Source organism: Molossus molossus, unplaced genomic scaffold, assembly GCF_014108415.1.
Source record: "Molossus molossus isolate mMolMol1 unplaced genomic scaffold, mMolMol1.p scaffold_m16_p_1, whole genome shotgun sequence".
NCBI classification, from domain to species: Eukaryota; Metazoa; Chordata; class Mammalia; order Chiroptera; family Molossidae; genus Molossus; species Molossus molossus.
In genome coordinates this window covers 2,738,294-2,744,602 of record NW_023425344.1, presented here as the reverse complement: position 1 = coordinate 2,744,602, position 6,309 = coordinate 2,738,294, and positions in this window count along the sequence as shown.

The following is a 6,309-nucleotide window of genomic DNA, read 5'->3' as shown; positions in this document are numbered from 1 at the left end:
TGGGCGGGAGAAGGAGGCAGCTCCCGCAAAGATCTCCTTATGTGGAATTGGCTCTCACTGGTCAAAGACCCAGCCCTAAACCAATCATTGAGGAAGGGGGCGGGATATGCTGGTGGGCTTGGCCAATCTGGGTTTACCCTGGACTGGTGCTTGGTCCGATCTACCTGAGTTTCATGATCAAGGAAGGAAACCAGGCCCCTGGTGATTGGGAGGACTGGCAGCCGTTCTAGAAAGATATCCAGAGCTTGATACTGCCCCAGGATGGGTGCTGGGGGACTGCGTGGGGGGTCTGCCTTGGGTCCAGGCTGAGAGCAGCAATGTGGTGAGAATCCCACAGACGGAGATGTTCAAGGAACAGAGCCAGGAATGGTCGGTGTGTGGGTGGGCTCCCCTCTCTGAAGGAAAGCATCTGGAAGATGCTTGGTGGGGCCCATAGCCCCTCGTGGGTTCCTTCTGGCCCGAACATCTCATCTCTGTAACCGCATGACCCAGCCTTCAATATTTCCACCCCAGCCCACTCCATAAACCGGGACCGGCTGTGTGACCTTGGGCAAGTCACTTGACCTCTCTGAGCCTGTGCGCTCTTCCCGGTGACGGGGGATGGTAGAGCCGCCTCCACAGGAAGGCTGCAGGGATTGCACTCATCTGGGCACAGAGCCCGGCTGGCGCCCAGAGAACAGTGGGCACGGGACAGCGGAGGGGTGGGCCTGGGAGCACCTTCGTCCCATTAAAAGTGGTGCCACTTTGAGGGGAGCCCCAGAAAGCCAGGGGTGGCCTCCTCGCTCTCAGTTCTGAAGGGCTGCCCCCCTGGCTCAGGGCTGCACCCTGCAGATCCCCACCCATCCCTCCTGCCCATTCCTGATCCCCGAGGGCCAGAGCGACAGTGTCGGGGATCAACCCCCAGCTCTGGGGAGGGCGGAGAGGCCTCAGAGGGGGCAGAGGCCCAGCAGCTCCCGGGACAGTGTAGGCAGCTGGAGGAGGGACGGGATGGGTCTCCCAGAGCGGAGAGGCCCCTCTGGTCCAGGAGAAGGTTCCAGGCCAATTTGTGTGGGGGATGGGGTGGAGTGGGGGGATTTCCAAGAAGGGCTTGGGTGGTAGTCACTGGGAGCTAAGGGTTATTGTCGTAAGAGAAGGGACCCACCCTGCTCCGCCTGCCGGGGCCCTGACAACACGCCTCGGGCGGCCCGGCCCTTCCACGCACTGACCGGTTCCTCTCATGAGCGCTCCTGGTCTGAGCCTCAGCATCGCCGCTCCCAGGGCAGCGTTTGTAGGTGAAGCTGCCAGTCCGCGGGGTTTGTAGGTGAGGCTGCCGCCCGCTGCCAGTCCCGGTCGTGCCGCAGGGTTTGTAGGTGAGGCCGCCGCCCGGCTGCCTGTCCCCCCTGCCGCCCGCTGTGTGAGTGTGGGCGGGTGTTGCACCTCTGCGGGCCTTGCTTGCTTCTGTGCACTGGGCATCTCCACGAGGAACCTCCGAGGGTGCGTGTGGTCACAGTCAGACACACGTGTTTGCCTGATGCGGAGTAGAGACTCGATCGATGGGACCTGCAGTGGTCAACTAGCCTGGCTCTCTGAGCAGACCCTCCCCGTCCGGGCCTCAGCTTTCCTTCTGTAAAATGGGCCTGGAACACAGTACGGTGCTGGAGAAACAGCGTGGACTTTGGGGTCACACAAACTGTCCGCCCGTCCTGGGCACCCTGTCTCACAGCTTAGGGCCCTCGGGAAAGTTACTCACACCCCCTGGCCCATTCTGGGCCTAGGAGGCGGCCTGGCCAGCACCCCTGTGGTCTGTTGCCAGAACCTAAGGAAATGCCCGGAAAGAGCAGGGCAGGGTCAGCAGGCCGAGCAGCGGGGGGCTCCCCCTTCTCTCGGCCACTGCCTCCTCCACCACCAGCTGCCTCGCAGGCCTGGCGCAGCCCTCACCCCAAGCCGTCCTCTGTGCTGCGGACCGATGGCCGGGGACCTGGGGCCTCGGGGCACCTCCGCCGCGGCTTCCCGGGGTCTGGGCCGCACGTGCCAGCTGGGCCTGGCGCAGGTCTTCGGGGTTGGGTCAGGCAGGGCTCACTTCTTCAGGTCGGAGCACCGAGGTCCTGTTTCCTTGTGGGCTGTCAGCTGGGGGCTGCCCAGCTCCTGGAAGTCCCCCCCAGGTCCTTACCCCTCCATGGGCCCCTCACATGTCCAAGCTCTCTGTCCGCTGAGCCTCTGACCTCGGGCCCAGTCCCGCACTGTGACCTTGGGCACGTCACTCCACCTCCCTGTGCCTGGGCGGCCTCGCCTGCAACATGGGGGTCACAGCACCTACTTCACGGGGTCCCGAGAGCGGGGATGGGTGAGCAGCTGCCAGCTCTGTCCTGCAGGCCAGGGCCCCGGGCCGGGGTGGGAGGGCTGTCCCCTCTCAGCGTGGTGCGTGCCAAGGGGAGGGACACAGAGTGTGTCCCAGGCCACCACCCCCTCCCCACCAGACCCTGAGCGGGGCCCACCCTCTGAGTCACCCACGAATGTCAGAGGATGGTGTCTTATCGCAGACCAAGGTGTGGCCAGGGATGCTCTTCAAGGTCCCCAAAGTGAGGTAAGCTATGACCTCATCCAATGCGAGCCCCGGGCTGGACCAGGGGCAGGTCAAAGGGCACAGCCTGCACAGTTTGGGGAGCATGACCGAGGACCAGGGTGCAGCCCTGCTGTCCAGCTCCATGCAGAGGTGGGGGTGCTCCTGGGCGCGTGAAGACCCCAGCCCGCCCAGGTCCTGGCTGGAGGGACTCAGCTCCTTTCCGACCAATGTAAGGAGCACTGGCTGGTACCCAGCATGCAGCCTGGGTGGACGACGCCATCTCTGCAGGGCGGCGTCTGGAGGGGTCGGGTGTGGCCCAGATGGCATGGCCGCAGGAGCTGGTGAGGTGCAGGCCCGAACCCCGAAGAGCATCCTCTCTGCCCGAGAAGCCGGGGCTCAAACAAGCTCAACCAAAGCACAGCCTGCGGGCACCACTGCCTCTGACCACTTGCCGCCCTCCGGCCGCTGCTGGCTTGTGGGACACACCCGGCCCCACGGGCCCTCGGGCACCAGGCCCCGGGGAGAAAGCCTCAGTCCCCCGGCGACGCTGATCAGAGGTCCCGTGTGGTCTGTGGTCGTCACTGAGAGGGTCCTGATGCCTTCGGTCCTTGCAGCCCTCCCCCCTTCTGGAACATTCTCGCCCTGTGCTGCGCGCCACAGGTCACGTGGGCTGACCCGGGTCCATCCTTGTAGGAAGGTTCGTGTGAGTGGGGACCAAAGGGCAGTGAATAGAGACAAGAAAATGATACATGTATGTACGTGGGGTGAGCCTCCCGGCGTTTGTTGGAGAACGGACTGTGATCACATAGAGAGGGCCCGGCACGGAGCGGACGCTCACGCAGAACCCGTGTTCCCTGCAGGTCCCGGCAGGAGGAGGGGCCTCCACCTGCCGTAAAGCATCACCTGGTGCACGCTGGGCTCCAAGGACCCCTCGCCCACAGGAGGTGCCAGGCTCTGAGAGGTGCAGATGCCAGGGACAGGGATCCAGGAGGGGACGCCCCTGAGGGTGTCCTGGTTTGCTGAGCCAGAGGCAGGAAGGAGTGGGGGCAGCAGGGGGCGCTGCTCCCTCCGCGTCCCGCATCTGCCCTGATCTGGAACCCAGTTCACTCTTAAGTGCAGAGAGCACTCTGGGCCTCCGGCCAGCCCAGGCTCCCTGGGGCCTCTGTGAGCCCAGCCGCAAAGGTGACCCCAGGGACGGCACTAGGCTTCCAACCGGAAAAGAAAAGCTACTATGTGTCCCTTAACTGAGGGCCTCAGTCTCCCCATCTGCACAAGGAATAAATATCCCTTCGCAAGGCAGTGGTCAAGAGCCAATTGAGTGGCCGCTGGGGGCAGTGTGGTCTGCAGGGGAGACCGTGCACTTGCCTGGCAGGAAGACCTGGGTCTGAGTCCCAGCCCGCCACAGGTGGGGGCCCTCACCTTCCAGAGCCTTCTTCTGAGGGTCATAGCACCCACCTCCCAGGGGCAGAGAGCACTGAGTCAAATAAGGGGTGCCGAGGCCGGCCAGCCTCGGGGCCCAGGAAGCAGCCGGCTGTCCTGAACTGCAGAGGGCACGCACGCTGTGGTCCGCAGCAGCAGCCAGCCCGGCGCCTCTCCCAGGCTGTTTCCCCATCTGTGCACGACAGGTTTAGAAGAAACGTGAGCTCTCGCCCCGTCCCAGGTCTGTGCACTGGGGAGCCCGGCGTGCCCGAGCACTGCCCTGAGTGATGGGTGTCTTACTGCGTGTCCCCCGAGTCATGAAGCCCTGCAGGGTGTCCTGGGCCTGCGGCCAGTCTGCTCGACCAGCCTGAGCCTGCCCTGCAGGAGAGGTGAGCCAGGACCAGCCCTGACTGGGGTCCCTGCCCCTGGCAATCCCGGTTATACCAAGGAGAGGCCTGAAACTCTCCACATCTTCGAAGCAAAATGCATTTCCAGGTGTTCGATGCAAAGACGCAGGTCTATTGCCCTTTATCAAAGGGGGAGCCCTGGCCCCTTCACACCCATCTACCTGTTGCCCTTCAACACCACACTTACAGCCACTGCCCCCCTCAAATCTGTGGGTGCTCGTACCCCGGCCTCCAACACACCTGGCTGATCCCGGGTAGGCTTGCCCGGGCCTTCGAGCACCCCAGGCCCTCAGGGATAGCACAGCCCCTCCTCACTCCCCCAGATGCCGGACCCCACCCCCAGCTCCCTCTCCCTCCTCTGAGCCAGAGGTTCCTAACCGGTGTGCCCACACCATGGATGAAAACAAGCATCCTGCTCTCACCAACACCACCCCCTGAAGCTCAGCCCTTCCTCCAGCGGGGAAGTGGGCCTGGGCCTCGCACACCTGGGACCCTGTCACCAAGGACAGGCACAGGTGTTTCCGCACCACCCTGTGGCTGCCGCAGTACCTCCAGTTCCCTTCTGCTCCCTGCTGCTTGCGAGGCTGACCGCGACCCCACCACCGGCCAGGTGTTGTTACCGTGTTCAGAGAAACCCACGTGCATGTGGCGGATTTATTTGGTGTTTCACTAAGTGCATGTCAGTCGCATTGTTTCCCTTTGTGCTGCTCTATAGTTTGTTTCGTGCACTTAAGAAACCTCACTCTGAGTGGGCGCCTCAGACTTTACCAGGCAGCCAAGGGCTCAGGGCAGAAGGAGTGAGCGCCCAGCTCCGGGCCGCAGGCTCCTCTTCCCAGCTGCGGGGGGGACCAGCTCCGGGCCTGCACGCTCCTCTTCCCAGCTGCAGGGGGACCAGCTCCAGGCCCGCACGTCTTCCCAGCTGCGGGGGGACCAGCTCCGAATCCAGGCCTGCACGCTCGTCTTCCCAGCCGAGGGAGGACCCAGCTCTGATTTGCTTTTGCTTCTGGAGCCTTTGACCAGGTGGTGACCAGCTCCTGGTTTGTCCTCTGCCAGCCCCGGTCCTATTACCGCAAATCCAAACCCTACTCACCTTCAAAGGGGTCCTGCCTGTCCTCGGACCCCACAGCCTCATCACAGCAGCGTCACATCCTTGTCAGCAGGCTCTGGGCCCCGCAGGGCAGGGCGCTGGGTCTGAAGTGGCCCTTCCGAGGCTGCAGAATAATGAGGACGGAGCTCCAGTTCCTGCGGGCTGTGTGCCAAGCATAAAGTGCTTGCAAAACTGTACCCCACCGTCTACTCTGTGGGGTCCCCCAACCGTCCTATGAGGTGGCACAGAGAAGGAAACTGAGGCACAGAGCTGTGGACCCTGAAAGGCCTATCCCGAGCCTGGGAGTGTGCGTCCTCCTGGCTTTCAAGACCCTGGCAATCAGGGCAGGAGGCAGGTGCTCCCTGAGGGTCCGTCCCTAGGGGGGCCAGAGGGACACCCACCCACACCGCTGGTGTGTAATGTGCTAAGGAGGTGGAGGAGGCCGGGCAGGGGAGGAGGAGAAAGGGTGAGGGACAGAAGACCGGCTGGGGAGGAGGAGCTGAAGGGTCTGGATGCCTGTCCCTTTCTATGGGGAGGGGCAGCAGCTCTGTCGCTGGAACTCTGGACGTGTCTGGTGCAGGCACCTCAGGGGAGCCTGAGATCTGCACCCTGGTGCTTCCCGTCCCCGTGGCTCCCACCCCTCCAGGTCAGCAGCATATCCGTGGCCGGGGTCCCCAGCCAGGCAGGCCCCGTCCAGTCCCGCGCCACTGGGTGGGTCCAGGCCCGAAGGCCGGGCGGGGGCCAGCTGGGCTCGGGGCGGGGCTGGCGGAGGGGCCGGCCGCCCCTTTCAACGGGGGCGGGGGCCGGGCTTCGCCTTTAAATGCGGTCGGGCCGGCTGCCCGCAGACTGTCGGC